At 36.7% G+C, this 22,500-nt stretch overlaps 1 pseudogene; it reads left to right on the top strand.

Annotated features, from left to right (window-relative positions):
* The first annotated feature begins 18,426 nt into the window (after positions 1-18,426).
* On the top strand, positions 18,427-19,128 carry LOC124526049 (vacuolar-sorting protein SNF8-like; annotated as a pseudogene).
* The last annotated feature ends 3,372 nt before the right edge of the window (positions 19,129-22,500 follow it).

Here is a 22,500-nt window from a genome sequence, read left to right as displayed (position 1 = left end):
GAAGAAATATCATTTACATCTGTGTGTGTGTATGTATGTGTGTGCATGTACCTATAGCTTGTGTGGCTAATGCCACAGATGGTTATGCCCCAGCATTTGAGGTAGAATGTAATAGTTCATTTTGTAGGAAATTATTTACAAGGATTCATTGTTGCTCAATTTATCTATTAGAGAGGTCACATTTTTATTGTCTTAAAAAATCTAATTTTCTATTTCTAAATCTCTTAAATTCAGGGTACATTTAACTTTGTAACAAAACTGAGGCTGTATGAGATGTTTTTCTGCTCTTTATTCTGCTGATGGGTATAGAATGTCAAACATTGTTGTAATTTAAAGTGGTATTTATTTTTAGTAATATAAGCTCATGCTGAGAATATTCAAATGCCTTCCTCTGAACATAATTAACATGGTAAGTTAGATTTAAAATAACAATAATAAAATAGAAGTCGTGAAACCAAATAATCAGAAAACTCTCCAATACTGTCTGAATTAACATTTTTCAATGGTCAAGTCTCTTGCAATACAAGCAACATTACTTTAGCCATTCATATTTTAAGATTATTATACAAAGGAGGGTTACAATAATCATGTTTCACTCTTCTGTGTAATAATGTACAGATACTTCTTTGGCTGAAGTGAAAGGGTTTTCCTGATACAATATTGCATCAGCAGAGCTATGACAAAAATCAAGCCAATGAATCAGCTTCACATCAATTCTGTTTTCTTTCATGAGATTAGAGGAATAGAAGATGAGAGGTCAATTTTCTTTCCTACTCTTAATTCAGAAATCCATTCACCGGAATGCCTCATGTCACGATTAATATTCTGACACCATCATTCTTTCAGTGGAAAGCAAATTTAGCAGTCTAAACTGGTTCTCATCCCCTTTCATCTATGGTCATGTCTGAACTTCTGCATGCTACTTGCCAACACATATTTCAGATAATTGCTGTACCATGAAACTCCCTCAAAGTATAAGAAATCATGGAGAGTTATAGGGATTAATAATTATTTTACCAATTTTAAAGAGTGAAACCAGTTTAATAAACATATTAAAAAAGAAAGAAAGAAGATAGCATCTTTTTGACACCATTCCTATTTTTGACATATAAGCCTTGTGCCTACATTCTAATTTTATTGATGTAGCAAATTGACATCTCGTCTATTTTTAATAATCACCTTTGTTTCTCTGTGTGTCTGGAGATTCATAAAATGATTTAGAGATGCAAGTGACTCAGAGATCACTTTCTTAAACTTATTTGTTTTATAGGTGCTGGCCTGGTGGTATTATGTGTAACCATTCATGCATTAGCATAGTCTCAGACTTCAAGTACAATTCAAGCTGATAAATGGCCATCCTGCTGGCAAAAGGAACCTGTAATGTTCCAGGACAGTTTATCCCAACAATGAGCAGTCCTAGTCATCAAAACGGTCTATGGTAAACTCAAGTAGGCCTTTAGTTTCAAGTTATTTATCCCACTCTTATCCAGGGGAACAGAATATTTTCTATTAGCATTCCTATTTGCAGGATGATCCTTGAATATTTATAGACCTTTCTTAGCTCTCTTCTCATTCTTCCTTTTTCCAAAGTACACACATCCAGGCTCTCAAGCACTTAAAAATTTTTTTAACATTTATTCATATTTGAGAAACAGAGAGAGACAGAATGTGAGCAGGAGAGGGGCAGATAAGAGAGAAGACACAGAATTAAAAGCAGGCTTCAGGCTTTGGACTGTCAGCACAGAGCCAGGCAAGGGGCTTAAATCCATGAGCTCTGAGATCATGACCTGAGCCAAAGTGGGAAGTCTGACCAACTGAGCTACCTAGGCACCCCTCAAGCACTTTCCATGAAACAATCTTACATCATTTAAGTCCCACCAGCTTTTCATATCTTCCACAAATCAAAGCAGCTGAAAGTGAACACAGCCCTCTGACTTGCAATTCACACACATTAAATCTTAATCTCAGTTAAGGTATTTGGTACCTAACTAGTGCTTCTTGGATAATCTGACTTGCAATTCATAAACATTACGTCTGAAACTCAGTTAAGGTATTTGGTACCTAACTAGTGCTTCTTGGATATGTGAAGCTCAGTCTCTCCTAGTTCCAACCTTAATGTTACCTGTTGTGATTTGTCATCCTCTTTTTTTTTTTTTCTTCCTCCCTCCTTCCTTCCCCATTCCCTTCCTCCACCTCTCTCTCTCTCTCTCTCAGTCAGATTACAGATTCTGGAATTGTGGCTTCTGTAAAGAACAGCGAAAAGGCTAAGATTTTGCTGTACTCCCAGCTAACACAGCAGCCTGCCACAATCAGAACCAAAGGACTTTTCGACTGGGAGAAAAACACAAGAGCCAGAGGACCAGCATGTGCACCAGTTTCTGCAGTCCCAGCTCCTACAGAGGATGGGAGATGCTTGTATGCACAGCAGGTTCCAGTCCAGAAGACAAGGCCTGAGTTTAGGAAATCTGAATCTTTTATAACAGGCAATAAACCTGCCTCTCCTTTGCATTGCAGGAGGATGTAAGCTTTATTTTAGGAGGCAATGAAAAACAAACAAACAAACAAACAAACAAACAACAAAAAACCTAACCTTTGCTCTGGAGAAAGTCACTTCTGCCTATTTTCCAAGGCTGTTCAACATGCAAAATCTTTGAAAAAATAGTCTGGAATGAAGGCAGGTAGCATGTCTGTTTATAATACACACAAAATTGCAGAAGACTCAACTACTTTTAAAATATATTGGTATTACTTCTATAGGTTGTTCTTTTTGATTAAATCTGGAAAATTTCAGCCGCATTTCTTCAAACATATTTCTTCTATCCCATTTTCGCACTTTTCCCTTTCTGAGATTAAAATTACATGTGTCTTAGACTGTCCCACTGATCATTAAAGCTCTTTGACTTTTTTTTTCCCCCTCTCTGTGCTTCAGCTTTGATTATTTCAGTTAACCTGACTTTCAGTTTACTAATCCTTTCTTGTGGGATATCCAATGTGTTTTTAATCTCATCTAGTGAATTTTTTTCCAGATATTTTATTTTTACATTCTAAGATTTCCATTTGATTCCCTTTTATACTTTGGTAATTTTACATGAAATTCACCATTTTTTATTCCATTATTTCCTGCTTTTTCCTTTAGACTATTAAACTTATTTTACAGTTTTTGTCAAGACCTGTTTAATTTGTGGGTCTGTTTTCTTGGACTGGTCTTTTGATTATTGATTACATTTTCTCTTTATTCTTACCTCTACTACTTTTTTTTTTTAATGTTTATTTATTTATTTTGAGAGAGAGAAAGAGAGAGAGTGCACACAAGCTGGGGAGGGGCAGACCTAAAGACCCAGAGAGAAAATCCCAAGCAGGCTCCACGCTGTCAGCGCAGAGCCCAATGCAGGGCTCAGTCTCCTGTACCATGAGATCTGACCTGAGCTCAAATCAAGAGTCAGAAGCTCAACTGACTGAGCCATTCAGTTGCCCCGCTATTAGTTTTTAATTGCATGCAGGATGATATCTTATAATATGATACCCTGAATTTTTTTAATCTACCACTGAAGACTGTTGAATTTTGTGGTAATGGGCAGTGAAATAACCAGATTATCTTGAACTTGTGGCTACTTGATTTGATACTTTGTAGTGTGAATCTATTTAGATTTTTTTGCTTTGTCCTAAGGATAATATCTTAGTACGAGGGTCTAGCTCTCCTGGAAAGGCAATGGAAAGTTCTAGGTATTTGACAAATTGTCAAGACTCTATATTGTCAAGGCACAACTCTAGGCTGCATTGGGTACTGGCTGAAATCACTGCTCAGGTGTTCTCTCTCTGCTCCTCAGGATCTTGTCTGCAGTTCTAGAGTTAAAGATCTAAGGGAATTTATATGAATACTCTTTGGCATATACATTGGAATATCTCACATCCATATGCGTCTTTCATTTCCAAGTTTCTCTTAATGTCTCATATTTCTCAGGCCAATAAGACTGTAATTTTCTGTTTGTGATCTGCCCAGTAGGAACTGAGAAGTGCCCTGGGGGAAGAGGGGAAGCTGTGTAAGTGAAGATCTCACCCTGGTGTTAACCTTTCAGTTCAAGAGAGTCAAATTCTCTGTTTTGTCTGCCTGCATTTCCTCACTCTTCAATATTTTTAAATGGGATTTTTTGTATTTCCCTAAGAAATGGTAATGTTTTCTGCGAAGGGATTAATTTGTTACAAGTTGCTCTGCCAGTACTGGAATCAGCTCTGTAATTTTTAGCTGTGTGATTGTGGGAAAGTTGATTTCTTAAAAAAGCTGTGCTTTTTTCATCTTTATTTTTTTTAACTTAAAAAAAATTTTTTAATGTTTATTTATTTTTGAGAGAGAGACAGAGAAAGAGACAGAGCATGAGCAGGGAGGGACAGAAAGAGAGAGAGAGAGACCAAAGTAGGCTCCAGGCTCCAAGCTGTCGGCACAGAGCCTGGCGTGGGGCTCGAACTCAGGGACTGGACCGCAAGATCATGACCTGAGCCGAAGTCCGACACCCAACTGACTGGGCCACACAGGCTCCCTTCTGCTTTGTTATCTTTAAATTAGGGATGTTAAGAATTTATACTACCTAAGCATGTTATGACAATCTATTGTCAACATTAATGTAAAGCACTGAAAATGAAGATTGGTGAATTATAAGAACACACAAACTTTACTCCTAGGCTTACAATAGGAATATCTTTCACAAAAACTCTCAAGACTGATACTCTTAGGTTAGCAATAAAAGAAAAAATACCTATTTTTATTGATTTTGGAGTCTCTTTCTTGATTGCAAACTTTCTAAAATTCGACTCTTTTTATATGATAAAGAGAATTATTGAATTTCTGCCACTAAAATGTTTATTAAAGAGATAAATTAAAAAAATTACCACACAGTAGATGTTAAACTATTTTTCTCTGAAAAATAGTAAAAGTTATACATACTAAATCTGCATCTATTAAGCAAATATTCATTCATAGGTCAGTCTGCTATAATTTGAGATGAGAAACATGAAATATTCCATATACACTTTTTGGCTCTATCTCCTTGAAACTTCCATTAAAGAATAACTGGGGCGCCTGGGTGGCTCAGTCGGTTGAGCATCCAACTTCGGCTCAGGTCACGATCTCGGGGTGGTGAGTTCAAGCCCCGCGTTGGGCTCTGGGCTGAAGGCTCAGAGCCTGGAGCCTGCTTCTGATTCTGTGTCTCCCTCTCTCTCTGCCCCTCCCCCGTTCATGCTCTGTCTCTTAGTCTCAAAAATAAATAAACGTTAAACAAAATTTTAAAAAATAACTAACTAAATAATAACCATATAAAAATCACTTTGTTAGCACTTGATACCAGTCTTATATATGTACATATACCCAGAAACACATAGACACAAAAACTCACAATTAGCATTATTGTGGTGTTCTTTGAAAGCCTGTAATCCTGGAGTTGTAGATAATGCTAACTGTGTCTGAGTAAATTGCTGAGTCAGTATGAAAGACTTTCTCCTTTTTTAGCTCATTTTCTCAATACCCCCCATCTCCTTTTGAGCTATGTTCAGCCAGACTAAAATATTTCATGGCCAGCATAACCAGAACTGAGGCAGACCCTGAAATGATGTGGCCTCAAGCCTGAGAATGCCAGGAAATCTACCAACAACTAGAAGAGGCAAGGGGTGGACTCTTCCCTAGAGTTCCTGGAGTGAGTGTGACCCTGCCAAGTACCTTAATTTCTGATTTGTAGCCTCCAGAACGGTGAGAGAATACATTTCTGTTATTTTAAGCTACCAAATTTGTGGTTATTTGTTAAGACAGCCTCTAAAAACAAATTCCACACCTCCATTAACATATTGGCTTCTCACATGTAAGAGCTATACTCTTTCCACCAGTTTCTTTTCTGCAACTCAATGTAGTTCTACGTATATAATATACTTTTATTAAAGTGAATAGTTTCTTTGTTAAAACATTGCTTTTCTATAGTGATAGTATGGTTATTTATAATCCATTTTATAACACATAGCATAAAAAACATCATTTCTAGGGATACAAATATACACTGTGCATCACAACTAAAAATATCTTCCCTGGGCTGCGACAATATTTATTACTCATTTTGAAATTGTATAAATGGCAGTGTAGCACCATTTGTATCATTTACACTATGTCATAGTGAGAAAATTTCTCAGTATTGTTTTTTTCTTGAATTTATCATGATCCTCTGTGAAGATTATGTCAGTTATTTACATGAACCCTTAACAGATGAGAAATGTTAATACAATGGACTTTTCTTAAGAAACATTTAAGTATTTTATGCAACCGTTGTTACACTTGAGAATTCCCTTCTCTGATTACCAGACTTCAAAAATGAAAGAAAAAACTGAAATAATGTGTCTTTCCTCATTACTATTGAAAGACTCAAGCTGCTAAATAATGTTTTGCTGAACACAAATAGTTTTTTACCTGCTAAATGTTTTGCTTTTCAATCCCTTTACCTTTACAATATTTTCCACAATGTGACAATTCATAACTTTCAAAATATTGTCTAAACACACATCTTTTAACAACCTCTTAAATATCTTCTTAGCTATAATCTCATTCGAGCCAAACATGGAACTGTAACTGATAGTTATAACTGACTTTATAGGGAGCTAAAGATTCCGGAATTATAAACAATGATATATTCATTGTATTTCTGAAGAGTGCACAATTTATAATTCTTTCCAATCATTTAAACCACTATCACCTATAATATAATATAGAGTATTTTTTTAATTATAGAATTCAGTTTTTTATTTTATTATTATTTTTAATGTTTATTTATTTTGAGAGAGAGAGAGAGAGAGACTATGAATGGGGGACGGGAAGAGAGAGAGGGAGAGGGAGAGAGAGAATCCCAAGTAGGTTCCATGCCGTCAGCATAAAACCCAACATCGGGCTTGATCTCATGAACTTTGAGATCATGACCTGAGCCAAAATCAAGAGTCAGACACTTAACCTGCTGAGCCACCAAGGCGCCTGAAGTCAGAGTTTTTATATAAATTGTATTATTTTCATGCTCAGAAAAATGTAAGAAATATTATTTATCAAGTTACTAATTAATATCTATTTTAAGAATAATTATAGTAATAAGCTTACACATTTTAAAAACATGTGCTAACCAGTTAATTTTAAGGGCAGTAGCTGAAGTTCAACTAAGTCTCATGAGTTTGTTTCATAAACAATGTGATAATTATATCCTTATTGATTTTTTTACTTTTCTAATTTTAGATGAGACTATTAAAAAATGCTAACAGACTATTATAAAGTAATTATGCTTTGTTGGAAAATTAAGATATTTAAAAATTATAATTTCTTATACAAAATCAGAAAATCTAAACTATAAACACCTCACAAAAGAAATTTTTGCAGATGACATATATTGTGTTTGTATTTGGAGGTGTTCTTCTTGAAGTGCTTGCAGTGATTAATTTTTAACTCATTCCTCTGCAGAACCTTAACTTTTTCCACCAAAGAATTTATCAAATTTGTATTGATACTTACATTTCAGCTCACATTACACAATCTAACTAAATACTGATTCTAATATTTAGAGTAAATACTCATATAATGCTTATAATATGCAGGGTTCTTTTGTAAGATCTTTTAATACATTAATCCATTTAATCACTTCACAATTCTATCAGGTGGCAATTTTATCATTCACAATTTTATACATAAGGCACAGAGTTTAAGAAATGTATCCCAGGGATGCCTGGGTGGCTCAGTCGGCTAAGTGTCTGACTTCGGCTCAGGTCATGACCTCACAGTTTGTGAGTTCGAGTCCTGCAAAGGGCTCTGTGCTAAGAGCTCAGAGCCTGGAGCCTGCTTCAGATTCTGTGTCTCCCTCTCTCTGCCCCTCCCCCACTCATGCTCTTTGTCTCACTTTCTCTCAAAAGTAAATAGAAACATTATTATAAAAAAGGAAATATATAGGGGCGCCTGGGTGGCGCAGTCGGTTAAGCGTCCGACTTCAGCCAGGTCACGATCTCATGGTCCGTGAGTTCGAGCCCCGCGTCGGGCTCTGAGCTGATGGCTCAGAGCCTGGAGCCTGCTTCAGATTCTGTGTCTCCCTCTCTCTCTGCCCCTCGCCCGTTCATGCTCTGTCTCTCTCTGTCCCAAAAATAAATAAATGTTGAAAAAAAATTATAAAAAAAGGAAATATATCTCAAATATGGAATTAAAAACTCAGGAAATCTTGTTTCAGAAGATGTGCTAACTATCCTTTTACCATACCTCTCTACAAAAATAATAACCACTAACAAAAAAATATCAAGGGAAAATATAATAAAGTGATTTAAACTTAAAAAGCAAAAAAAATCCAACATGTCAAACATACTATCTTGAGAAGAACATAATGCAACATTTCTCACTGACCTTCCTGATTTTATAAAAATAATTACTTTCCTGGGGCATTTGGGTGCTTCAGTCTGTTAAGTGGCCAACACTTCATTTAGGCTCAGGTCATGATCTCACACTTTGTGAGTCAGAGTCCTGCATTGGGCTCTGTGCTGACAGCACAGAGTCTGCTGGGGATTCTCTCTTTCCCTCTCTCTACCCTTCCCATGCTTTTCTCTCTCTGTCTCTCTCAAAATAATTAAATAAAAAACTTATTACTTTTCTTAAAATTTCTCCTCCAAGGATGCTTTCCTGTTACTATGCTTTCCTTCAGACCATTCCTCTGACATTTCCTCTATCACCAGTTCCTATAAGCCTAAATCTCATCTCATCCCATGGCATTCCAATTTTGCTGGTAAGAAATCTTTCCTTTCAGATCTTCAGGAGAAGGGAGAAGGGATCCTAATTCTAAGTATTATATCACTGTCATTTATATATCAAATTACATACCACAACAAATGTCCTGATGTCTTCACCAAAATGATATCTACCTTCTGTTAAGACAGGTATGGATTATTTTGCCTCTTCTCTTATCCATTCCCTGTTTAGGTATAGTCATTAGCTTCTGTATCTCAGTTTCCTCAAGCCTCCCATATCTAGCAGCCCAAACAACTATAGTACATTTATTTTTTAAATGTTTATGTGTTTATTTTGAGAGAGACAGACAGAGAAAGAGAGAGAGAGAGACAGAGAGAGAGAGAGAAAGCAAGCAGGGGAGGGGCAGAGAGGGAGAGAGAGATCCCAAGCAGGCTCCTCACTGTCAGCATGGAGCCCAATGTGGGGCTGGAACCTACTAACCTTGAAATCATGACCTGAGCAGAAAGGAAGAGTCAGATGCTTAACTGCTTACGACTGAGTCATCCAGGTGCCCAGCAAGTGTAGCACATTGAAATGAATGTGTTTAATATGAAATATGGTATATCAAACTCTCACAGAGAATATACTATATTGCTGAATCATTTGAGCAACATTTCAGTGCCAATTTAGAAGAAAGCAATTTATACAGTTGGATCAAAATAATTTTAAAAATTTAGAATTGATAAGATTGAGGAGTGTTACAGACTCCACTTATAACCTAACCATAAATATTTCCTTTGTCTTAAACGTGTCTGCTGTATTAGGATTCAAAATAAGATGCAATGCTATAGATGGTCTGGAATTTCCAATTTGTAGAGGAAAGGAGAAAACCTTACTAATCAGTAAAATTCCCACCATGTATGTATTACTGTCAACTTGTGACTGACAGTTAATGTATTACTGTTAATTTGTAATTATGACATAATTTTTCAGGTTGCATAAATATACATATAGGAGATATTTAAAAAAATTTTTTTAATGTTTATTTATTTTTGAGACAGAGAGAGACAGAGCATGAACGGGAGAGGGGTAGAGAGAGAGGGAGACACAGAATCGGAAACAGGCTCCAGGCTCTGAGCCATCAGCCCAGAGCCCGACGCGGGGCTCGAACTCACGGACCGCAAGATCGTGACCTGAGCTGAAGTCGGACGCTTAACCGACTGCGCCACCCAGGCGCCCCATAGGACATATTTTAAAAGGACATTTATACCAGCTTAAAGTGCTTTTAAGAATATATTAATATAATTAATTTGGGGATATTTGGTATTTTTTCATGTAGGTCAGTAAAAACAAATATTTTTAAAATATTAATAAACAAAATATTTTTAAAATGTATTTTGAAAGTTATGTGCACTTTGGAAGTAAACCTGGAAAGAATCTTGACAAATCCTAGGGAGCCTACAAAAAAGAAAAGTAGAACAATAATAGAGGGCTTAGCAAAAGTTACCAGCTGACAATTTGACTTTTAAGCTTTCTTATTCAAGGAAAACCCAATTAAAACTTTCCTGGGGTGGTGTGGTTCAAAATGATGGTGTAGGAAAATCCTGAACTCACCTCCTCCCACAGACACACCAAATATACAACTACATATGGAATAACTCCCTCAGGAAAAGACCTAAAAACTAGCTGAAACTCTCCTCCATAACAAAGGATAAAAGGGCCACATCAACATGGGCAGGACAGGCAAAGATGAAGTCTTGCAGTTTCCCAGTCTTGCCAAAAATCCCCTCCCCTCAGCATGGCAAACCTCAATTGGCAGGGATCTCATAAAGCAGGAGCTCATCCCTGAGAAGTGTGGGATTCATACATCAGGCACCTCAACTCTCAGGACCTGCAACAAAGAGACAAGCCTCCAAAATACCTAGTTTTGAAAAACAACAGTCCAGGAAACCCAAAGGTCTGTGGGGAACCGAAATTACACTCCTATGCAGACTCACTCAGCCGGGGGCCTAGAGGATATTATGGTAAATGATAAGTCTGATAGAGAAAGACAATACCATATGATTTCACTTGTATGTGAAATCTAGAAAAACCAAAAAAAAAAAAAAAAAAAACCAACCACAAAGGAACAAAACAAAACTCAGACACAAAGAACAGAAAGATGGTTGCTAGAAGGGAGTGGTGTTGCGGAGCGGGTGAAATAGGTGAAGGGGGCAAGAAATACCAACTTCCAATTATAAAATTAATAAGCCATGAGGATGTAATGTACAGCATGGTGACCATAGTCAATAATATCGTGGTGCATTCTTGAAAGCTGCCAGAGAGTAAATCCTAACAGCTCTCATCACAAGGAAAAAAAATTTGTGACTTTGTGTGGTAACAGATGTTAACTGGATTATTATTGTATGTAATTACGTCACAGTATATACAAGTATTGAATTATTATGTTGTACACATGAAATTCATATGATGTTTTATGTCAGTTATACCTCAATAAAAAACAAATAAATAAGATACAAGTGCAAGCCAGGACAAACAACAACAACAAAACTCTTACGCCTTCACAAAATAATTTTCATTTACTTTAAATCAATGAAAACTTCATGTAGCCCCAGTTTAGAGCTGGTCTTCCAATGCATGAAGAGTCTCCACCAGAGTAGCCCATTCATCTACGTCCTTTTCCTCTTAATGAAGTTGCACGGAGTATCAACAGCGGCTAACAGCTGCTGTGGCCCCAAACTTTGTATCTGTCCATACTGTAGATCTGCAATAAAACTTTCAAACTATACATGGATCATGATCAGCAATCCCAAAATATTTAAGAAGTTTGTTAAATTGCTTTAAAATGTCTGATTTGCAGCTTTTTTTTTTTTTTGGACTGAATTTGCAACTTAGCACTATGAAAATGTTTCCATTTGGTCATCAGAGTAGCTAAAGCACGGGTAATTTGTACAGATTCCAAAGATGATAATTAAGGTTATTACAGTGATAACCCCCAGCATATTTGTAGACTTCCTAGGCAGCACTAATAACCAGCTCATCGTCTTTAATTAAAATGGTAGTAATTTTGTTTTCTAAATATAAAATTGGATCCCATTTTATTGTCAGTGGAATGGCATTTTTACTACAGTAGACATTTTATTTTAGTTTTCATATGACATTAGAACATTTTTTGCCTTATGTGATCCATATTATCAAACTAAATATAAAATAATATCATAATGCCTATAGTAACCAGTAAAAGATCATAATACATTTATACGAGGCAGTTGGCTTTTTAAATAGAATCATGACTTGTAATTTTATGTGTTTTTCATAAACAGAAAGAGTACAGACATGACTCTTGCAAATTTTAAATAAGTAAATGGATCTATAAAACAATGTAATTGAATCCATGCAATAACCATGATTCCATTGTGTTTGTCATTATAGTTTTTCTTCCTCAATATTATCATTTCTAAATTGAAGAATCAGATTTCTAAAAATTTAAGAGCTACCTGAAGAACAGTAGATGTGTAAGCAACTTTACAGATTAGGGAGAGACTGCTGGACCAAGCTTTCTAAACCCAAGACTTTCTTAGTGTGTATAAAATAGAGCAGATTAGGGGCATTCTCTGAACTACAGAGTAGAGCTTGATTTAAAAAAAAAATCGAGGATTTTACAAATGATAAATGTTTTGCTTGCTTGACAAAATTTCCTGAAGATTAGAGCAGTTTCATATTGTGCTTCATCAAATCCTATCATTCTCATTCAAACTAAATGTGCAATTGCAATCATTCCTCATTTTCCCCTTAACAATTGAAGGGCTAAAAGTTTGGAATACTTTATTTCAGAAAACTAACCACCATTAAAATTACTCTTATTAGCATTTTCATTTTAAGGCCACAGTATTCCTTTGGTTTCATTTTTCTATTCAAAATATTTGAATAGAAAATATTGAAATGTTAAAGAAAATGGCAATTTATTGCCAATAATAATATTCTTTCATATTTAATATCCTATAGTTCATTGAAATGGGGTTAGTTCAGTTCAGTTTTCTTTAACTATATGACTTCAATTGTTACATTGATTTTCTGGGGTTTTTTTGTTTTTTTTTTACAAAATAAACAACTTGAGTTAAATGTTATTATCATGCAATAATTTATATTTGCATTTTGGTATATAGTATTTTTTGATACTTTACATTGTGACTAATCATTAATATAAACAAGAAGTATCAGGCTGCATGCCTGGTACCAAGAATTTGAACAGAAGGGATGTCTTGGTTTCAGTCTCCCTCTTCTTCTTTCCTACAGGCAGAAGTAACAGGCTGAGGTAGCAGAGATGCAGGATAGAAGGTGTGTGTGTGTGTGTGTGTGTGTGTGTGTGTGTGTATGTATAGGCATACACGTGTGTGTATACGGGTATACACACATGCACAAAACTTATACACACAACATACAGTACATACATGGTAATGGGTACTGATATATGAGCCCCATTACAGTGGTTCACATATGCTAAAACAAAATAAATTTAGCCATGTGAATATTTGGGAGACTATAGTTTCAGGACAAGCATCCGAGCAAGGAATTAGCTTGGCTTTTACATGAAACAAAAGGAAGTCAGAGTAGCTGGTAGACAGTGAGCATGTTTGGACCAGGGAGGTGAGGGCAGAGAGGTTCAGAAGGGCTGGATGAGATGGGAATAAGTAAACCATGTTGTAAGGGAGATCAGTTTGCACACACCGAGACTAGCAAACACATAAAAAACAAAAACAAAAATACCTTTTTTGGAAAACTTTAAGGAGAGAAGTAGTGAAATAGAAATTGTCCTACCAAAGTTGGCTATGGCTCCTGCAGATCGGGAGAGGTGAAAGTGAAAGCAGATTGATAATCACAAAGCTATTGTAAAAGTCCAGGGTGAAACCATGCTGTCTTTTGAAGATGGTGACACTTGGGCTTGAGAAATGTAGGCAGTGATTCAGGTGCCCTGAACAGAGAGGAAGGAAATCTCTATAACATTGAAACACCGGTAATTACATTTCTGAGAGCAAGTGTTATATTTCTAGCTAGGTCTTATAATTTTTTCCCTAAATCAGATTATACTGACAGTCAGAGATGGGACCTAAAGATCATTATCTTACTATATTAAAATCTCGCTCCATGAATGAACTCTACAACAGATAGTGTATAGATAATGTATCAAATACATTCATGCATACTATCATTGTATATCCTGTAATTTTCTTTTGATAGATAGGAGTACTCAAGCTTTCAATTCTTAGGAGCTTTCTTAGTATTAAAAAATATTGACATCCCCAGAGAGATTGTTCTTTATGTATACTATGTCTATTTGCTTTTGAAAGTAGAAATTAAAATGCGGAATTTAAAGACATTCATTAACTAATTTCAAGATAAAAATAAAGTCATCATATATTATCCACAAATCAAAATAATTAGAGAAGAGTCCCATTGTTTTACATTTTTGCAAACCTCTCAAAGACTAGTCTACTACAAGAAAATGAATTCTCATATCTATTTCTGCATTCAGTCAGTTGTGATATGTTGTTTTGGCTGAAGCGAATGAAGAAAATCTAGCATCACAAGAAATATGTGAATATACATATTTGATACCACACCAAATTTTGACAGATGGTAGTTTCTTTAAGATTACTTGCATATGGAATCTGAAACAATGTCCATTAATTTTTGTAGTTTCTTACATTATAATCCATTGACCTGTCTTCCGCTTTGACTGCATCTCTATCCATTTGTGATGTTACAACATTAAAGTCAATAGGAAAATATTGGTTCATTGAGGTATGAAGAAATACCAAACACTGATATATATCTTTATATAATATCAAATAATACATTTGTTACTATTATCACCAGATTTATTAACAAAGACTTTATTGGCAAGCTGTGAAGTTTTCAATGATAAAGTTTTTGAAAATTCTCCTTTTTAAAGTTTATTTATTCATTTTGAGAGTTAGCACGAGTTGGGGAGGGGCAGAGAGAGAGAGGATCCCAAACAGTCTCTGCACTGTCAGCACACAGCCTGATGTGGGGCTCAAACTTGCCACTTGTGAGGTCATGACCTGAGCCCAAATCAAAAGCTGGACGTTTAACCAACTGAGCCATCCAGGCGCCCCTAATTTTTCACAATTCTAATATTTGGTTAAAATCAAATTTTATTATCCACAGCAAATAGTATCATTTGTTTTTCTTGAAGAGACAAGTCCATTTCTTCACTTTTGAAGACAATTTCTATAAAGTATGCAAATCTGAATTACTATAGTGCATCTGCTAAAATTTCTTTCTAGTGTAATGGTTTCCATAAAAACAAAACAAAATAAAACAAAACCTAATTTAGCTTGCAAGTGTCACAATAGCCCCCTCCCCCAGCACACAGGTGTTTTCCTTAGCAACAGTCATATACTTAGGCAGCAGAGGCTTTATGGATAATTTTCATTTCCTCACGTAGAATACTGAAAAACATGTACTCTAGGGTCAAAATTTAATCAAATCAATAATTTGCACTGCTTCATCAAGGGCACTGTTAAGTGAGGCCTTTATTCCTTTACTGTAAATTCGTGGTGGTAAAAATATAATGAATACTAGTGCAGTTTAGTGCCACTGCTTTAATTCATGCCAAGGTGCCATACTTTTTATTGAAAATTGCTTTTGCAATACCAGTGCAGGTTTCACCCCAGAAAAATGCTTTTGTGTTCTTACAAAAAAATATTTTTTAATTTGTTGATCTCCTGAAAGGGTCTTAGGGATGCCCAGAAGTTCATAGAAGTCACTTTGAAGACCACTGTAATTGCATGATTAAATTATGTTATGCATTTACGGGGCGCCTGGGTGGCGCAGTCGGTTAAGCGTCCGACTTCAGCCAGGTCACGATCTCGCAGTCTGTGAGTTCGAGCCCCGCGTCGGGCTCTGGGCTGATGGCTCGGAGCCTGGAGCCTGTTTCCGATTCTGTGTCTCCCTCTCTCTCTGCCCCTCCCCCGTTCATGCTCTGTCTCTCTCTGTCCCAAAAATAAATAAACGTTGAAAAAAAAATTTTTTTTTAAAATTATGTTACGCATTTAAATGTGAACAATTTTGTTTGGAATTTATTAATTTTTACTTATTATATTGAAGAATTGAAGAGGCTCAGATTACTTTCAACCAGATGGATGAGAACAAAGTACACCCAGGTACATGTGAATAGGGCTGACTGAATTGAAGGCATAAACAGTTAAGTTGGGTCAACTTTTCAGCCTTTATATATTTAAGACCACAAACTATTCAGTCAGTGGTCCAACTATGCCTTTACTTTAACACTCTGTCTAATAGGAAGAGAAGTATCAAAAGACATAGTTGACTAATAACATCTTTTTCTAAAGCTGTGGAAGTAACTTCTTACCTCCCCTGTCATTTTCTGACTCCAAAATCACAGTCTATTGTATATTTCCATGACCGAGATGACAAATTTAGGATGTTATGGGCCAAATGGTGTTCCCCCTTCCAAATTCATATGTTGATGTCCTAACCTCTAGTACTTCAGAATGTGACTGTGTTTATAAATAGGGTCTTTAAAAAGGAAAATTAAGCTAACATGAGGTCTTTAGGGTTGGTCCCTAATTCAATATAGTTAGTATCCTTATAAGAGGAAGAGATTAGAATACTGACATTCACAGAAGGGAGGATCATATGAGAACATCAGAAGATAGACATGTACACACCAAAAAGGGAGGCCTGATAGGAGACCAACCTTGATGACTCCTCGATCCCAGATTTCTAGCCTGCAGAACTATGTAAAAAATAATCTCTTAAGTCCCCATTCTGTGGTCCTTTCTCATTGCAGCTCTTTCAGACAAATCAAATGCATTTGAAAAGTAACTGCTTCTAAAGCCAACTCAGGAATGTTATATTTAGTTGATAAAATTATATACTTGAAATTTCTACTTTCATTGGCTCAGGATGTAAATATATCCACAATCAATGTACACACGCAAAAAATTCCAGCATAAATCCCTTTAAGATCTGATATTTTTAAAAGGGGAAATACAACACATGTCAAATTGGGTTCTATTATTTTGTAAAATGTAAATTTTAAACAATTACAAGGGGCAAAGAAATGTAGTATAGTTCTTTGCTCAGAAAGGAGAAAACTGAACATAGAGAATCTAATCATTCTTTGTTCTAGTTCTTGATAGTTGTTAATGGTCTCATACTATATTTTACACACATCAACTCAGTTAATCCTCAAAACCACCTAGAAGCACTATTATTATTCCATTTTATTAAAAAGGAATATGAGACTCAGAGAGATTACACAATTGCTCAAATCACAGAAATTATAAAAAGCTGAGACTTGAAAACAATTTTTCTAATGTCATAGCCAAGACTTACACATTAAAATTCTGAAAGAAGATGACAAATAACATGAATGATAATTAATCAAAGATAAGCAACATAGTAATATTCGTTATTTGTGGGCTTTTCATTTTGTTAACAATTCTTCTTTCAATTTTAACATTTCTTTTAAAAAAATTAGAAGTCAGAGAATATTAGAAATAACAGGGCAATGAATATTTACTTTTATAATGGATATAGATTTACCAGGTGTTAATATTTTACTATATCTACTTTACCATTCTTTTTCTATGAGATTACAGCTAATTCTCAAATATTTATCAGAACTTACACATCATCACTTTAAATCTACAAACTTAGAACTTATCTCCTAGCAATAAATCATCTAAAATCTATAGTGCATCTAATATTGGTGTTCATTCACACTCAACAATTTAATACTGGTAAAAACCATGTATTAAACAATGCATTAACCATATTCAAATTTTTCAGTTACTCCAAAAAATGTTTTTGTAGTGTCTTTTTTCAAGAACCATGAACCATTCAAGCAAAGTATAATGAACATTTATAATGCGATAATGGTTTGGGGTTTTTTTGGTCTCCTTTTTTTTTTAAGAGAGAGAGAGACAGAGAGAGCATGCATAGGGCAGGGGCGGGGGGGGGGGGGGAGAGAGAGAGAGAGAGAGAGAGAGAGAGAGAAATTCAGGCAGGCTCCATGTTCAAAGCAGAGTCCCAAGCTGGGCTCAGATCAAAACTGTGAGATCATGACCTGAGCTGAAATCAAGTCTGAAGCTCAACCAACTGAGCCACCCAGGGACAAAGTTTTTGTGTGTTTGTTTTGTTTTTATCTCTTTAATCAAGATTTATTCTCCCACTTTTTACAGATATTATTTAACAAACTTTGGGATTCGTTTTGTGTTTCTTTGTTTTTCCAGAATTTCTTTCAATTTGAATTTGTCTCAATCTTTCCATCATAGCTAGTTTCAGGGGAAAATTTTTGGTCAGCAGGTCAGTAAATTCACTTAGGTGTGCCCTTCTCGGTGCATCACCTCAGGAGTCACATAATATCAGTGGCTCTGTTTTTATGTTGTTAAATTTGATCCTTTAAGGTGTAAACTGGCTGCCTTTATTTGCATGCATTCCCTTTCCTCCTCCTTCTTCAAGGCCTTTCTTTTGCAACTGTCGTTTTTCTTTCTTTCCTTCAAGGGCCTGTATTGTGGCAAGTTTGTAATGTGCCTCTTCAAGTGTAAAGATGTCTTCCGACCTTTATAGTTAAAAAGTAATCATTCCGAACCAGCGGTGGATCCTCGGGTGCTGGGACCCGGGGTCCTGGCAGCAGGGTGGCCTACAGGCCCAGGGCAGGGATGCATGGCCTCTGGGTGGGAGCCGGCGCTACAGCCAAGAAGGAGCTTGCGGAGGTCAAGTATAAGGAACGAAGGACTGTCTTGGCTGAGGACCATCTGGCCCAGATGCCAAAGCAGTTGGACGTGTTCAAAACCAACCAGGAGGAATTTGCCGGCAAACACAAGCAGGAGATCCTGGAGAAGCCTGAGTTCCTGGCGCAGTTCCAGGACACGTGTGCACTACTGGGGTGGATCCTCTGGCCTCCGGAAAAGGGTTTTGTCCGAGATGCTAGGCGGGGGAGATTTCTATTATGAGCTGGGTGTCCAAATTATCGAAGTGTGCCTGGCCCTGAAGCACCGGAACGGAGGCCTGATGACTCTGGAGGAACTACATCACCGGGTATTAAAAGGAAGGAGCAAGAAGGCACAGGATGTCAGCCAAGAAGACCTCATCAGGGCCATCAAGAGACTGAAGGCACCCGTTTCCGCATCATCCCTGTGCGTCTACCTCTTTTGGTCTGTTCCAGCTGAGCCCAATACGAATCACACTGTAGTGCTGCGGCTGGCAGAGAAAAATGGCCACGTGACTGTCAGCGCTCTCAAAGCCAGTCTTCCATGGGAGACGGAGCAAGCACAGCAATGCTGAACATCCTGGCTGGACCCGCAGGCCCCGGGGAAGCTTACTATTGGCTGCCAGCCCTCTTCACTGACCTTGGCTCCTAGATTACAGCCAGAGGCCTGAGAAGTGCTCCCCTGAGGCTGGGAGTGCAGGAGGGGGTGGGGGCAACAGGAGGCAGGGAGAGGAGGTAGGAGCTTAAAACCTGAGACTTCCTTGGAAAGGAAAGGAGGAAGGGAAGGGGAGGCTAGGGGAGGGAAGGAAAAAGTAATCATTCAGGTAACACTTTGGCTGTTTGAATATTTTGTCCCCTCGCCCCCCCTGCAGATACTTTTCACCAACTGATTTTAGTATTTGTTGGTGATTTTGTCTAAATAAGTTATTACAGAGAAAGGTGTAAAAGTGATTTTCTGATTCTCTCCTTTCTGATTTTACTAGCTGGCATTCTCCTACAAAACTTTTTTTATCCTATTAACTTTTTTATCCTATCCTATATATATATATATATATATATATATATACACACACATACACACACACACACACACACACATATGTGTGTGTGTGTGTGTGTGTGTATGTGTGTGTATATATATATATATATATATATATATATATATATATAGTTCAACCTATCCTTTGCTTTTGATTTTCAGTGTAGTTTCTTTTAATTATTCACTGGGTCATTACTACCATGGTTGATGCTAAAAGTAATTTCAAATCCACCAATGGAAGCAACTTCTGATAGGGTAACATCTGGTTTTTGTTGTTGTGGTTGTGGTTGTTGTTCTTGTTCTTGTTATTTTTTTGAGGGCATTTGGAGGAATAAATCTATTTATTAAACATAGTATGTGCCAGTTTCTTTGCATGTACATTCAATTCTCATAATAACCACATGGAATAGGTAACATTATGATAGTCATATTACAGATGAAAACAACAACAACTACAACAAAAACAAAAACAAACAAAAACCAAAAAAACAATGCCAGAGAGATAAAGAAACTTAGATAAGGTTATACAGAAATTTGGGCCTGGATCAATCTGGCTTTTTTCCATTTTACCACAAACCCCAGCCAAAGAGCTTATACTGCTTTTACCAAAGCCCTGAGGCTGTTTGTGGAAATCCTGGGTGTCAGTATTGATAAGTTCTATGTGAATGAGTCAAGGATTACTCATATGTAGAAACAAAGAAAGAAACAGTTTTCTGTTTCACATCTTGTTACCAGTAAGGGTCTTTCCAAAACATAGCTGCGTCCTGGTAGATGGAGAAATGTGGCTTCTGAAGCATTTCTTTCCTCCCCTCAATGTGACAGCACAATTATATACTAGATCTGTGTCTCATAGTGCTTATGCTTTTTTATCTCTTAAAAATACTTTATTTTCCTCTGAGAGTGGGAGTTGTTTTTTAAAAATTATTTTTAGTGTTTATTTATTTTTGAAAGAGAGACAGACATGAGTGTGGCTGGGGCGGGGGGGTGAGTGGGGTGGGTGGGGTGTCAGAGAGAGAGGGAGACACAGAATCTGAAGCAGGTTCCGGGCTCTGAGCTGTCAGCACCGTGCTTGACCCAGGACTCCAACTCACAAACCATGAGATCATGACCTGAGCCAAAGTCAGACGCTTAACCCACTGAGCCACCCAGGCGCCCCAAGAATGGGAGGTTTTATATTTCCTATTTAATTGTCTTTCAGTTCACTAATCTTCTTTTCTGTGCCATGTAACTTCCAATAGACTCATCTATGGAGCTTTTAATTCTGGTTATTGTATCTTTCCATTCTAATTCTGTGGAAGAACTCTACATTTTCATTTGTATTCCCTTACGTCCCTTTATTTTCTTGAAAATATTAATCATATTTATAGTAAGATCATTGTCTATTAACTTCAGTATGTGGATCATCTATATGTCTGTTTCTAGTGTGTATTTGTGTGGTTGTGTATGCGTGTATATGTATTGGCCTTGGCTGTTTATTAATTGGCCTTCCTCTGCATGCTTGATTATTTAAAATTAAATGCTGTGCATTTTTACTGAAAAAAAAATGTATAGGCTCTGGATGATGTTATTTTCATTTTCCTTTAAGAGTCCATTCTTCCCTTTACTATGGCATGAGCTGTCATTTTAATTAGGTGTGAACTGGTAGAAGGAGAGATGTTCCCCTAGGCTCCTTCCCCAGGCAAATCTTAAAATCCGATTCTAGTCTTCCTAGGTCTATGAGACTGCCAAAAATACTAATCTGCTTTTCAAAAGCTCTCTGCTCTGCTCCTTTCTTGACTGCAATGTACCATTCCAGCATTTGGCAAATGTCCTGAAAGGGCATTAGCACCTGGTCAGGTTTATTGCTCATCCCATTCTTTTCATCTGAAACTGGCAAGTTTCTAATTTTTGTCTCTCCAGACCCATGAGACTGCCAGAATTCAGGTGACTTCATCTCTTTTTAGTAAGAGTCTCGACCTCAGGTCTTTGCCCATATTCTGTCCCTCTGGGTCTGGAGTAACTGTCCTCCTTGAAAAAACACAGGTAAAGTAGTAGCTTGCTTCTCTTGGTGGTTCTCCCTCCTTTGAGACTCCCCCACCCCCGGAACTTTGATTGGGGTTACCTTAGCAGCTTTCAAATCCTATCAGTTTTTGAACACATCCTGACTTTCTGATTCCAGGTGTTTGATGTATATCTTGTATTTTCCTGTCCTAGTACTATAATTAACACTTATAAGGACCACTGTTTGCTTACTGATACTGGTGTCTCATTGCTTTTAGTCCGTTTCTGTTGGTAGAGCAATGAATTTCATACACATGCAGATATATATGTGTGAGTATATATAAATACATGAAAATATATACTGACATAGGTAGGCATACATACTCGTAATTTCACATGGATACCTGCAATTCCAATCCATTAACACAGAGTTATTCCTTCCTCTTGCATTCCTTGTTTGTGTTTCCCTCCTTTCATGATAAAAACCTTACTTTCAAACATTCTATTTTATTTTTAGGGCTTATGGGACAGTAAACAGTATTTCCTTGGAATGCACTGGTATTTTTACTTTAAAGGCTAGAGGCTTTATGAGCAATATAAGCCATTTAAAGTTTATTTCTCAATGCTTTTAAAATGTATTCATTTTAAAACTCTAATGCCCACTGAGCTCAGCATCAAATCCAGATAAAGGCAATATGGAACAGAGTTTGCGTTTAGAGTCTCTATAGGAAACTCACTTACAAGAGGATGCAAATATATCTTCAGGGGAGTACCATAAAAGTGAATTTGTGAAGACGATGTTAAAATATGGTTGATAATCCTTCCTGAAAGCGCAAAACCTTTCCACTATAAAAATATAATAATGTTTGCTCAAATATTTATTCAGAGAATCACAGGGCTACCCTGAGAGGTTGTCAAGTCCGTTTTCTGACCTTCAGGCAAGACCACATTTAATCTACCTTAGATGATGAAAATGTCTTTCCTTGTAAAGGACTTCCTTTTTTG

Source organism: Lynx rufus, unplaced genomic scaffold (genome assembly GCF_022079265.1).
Source record: "Lynx rufus isolate CCGP_SWC_20201006 ecotype Redwood Valley unplaced genomic scaffold, mLynRuf1.p SCAF_5, whole genome shotgun sequence".
Lineage (NCBI taxonomy): Eukaryota > Metazoa > Chordata > Mammalia > Carnivora > Felidae > Lynx > Lynx rufus.
The sequence above is the reverse complement of the archived record's forward strand: the minus strand, read 5'-3'. Positions and strand labels throughout refer to the sequence as shown.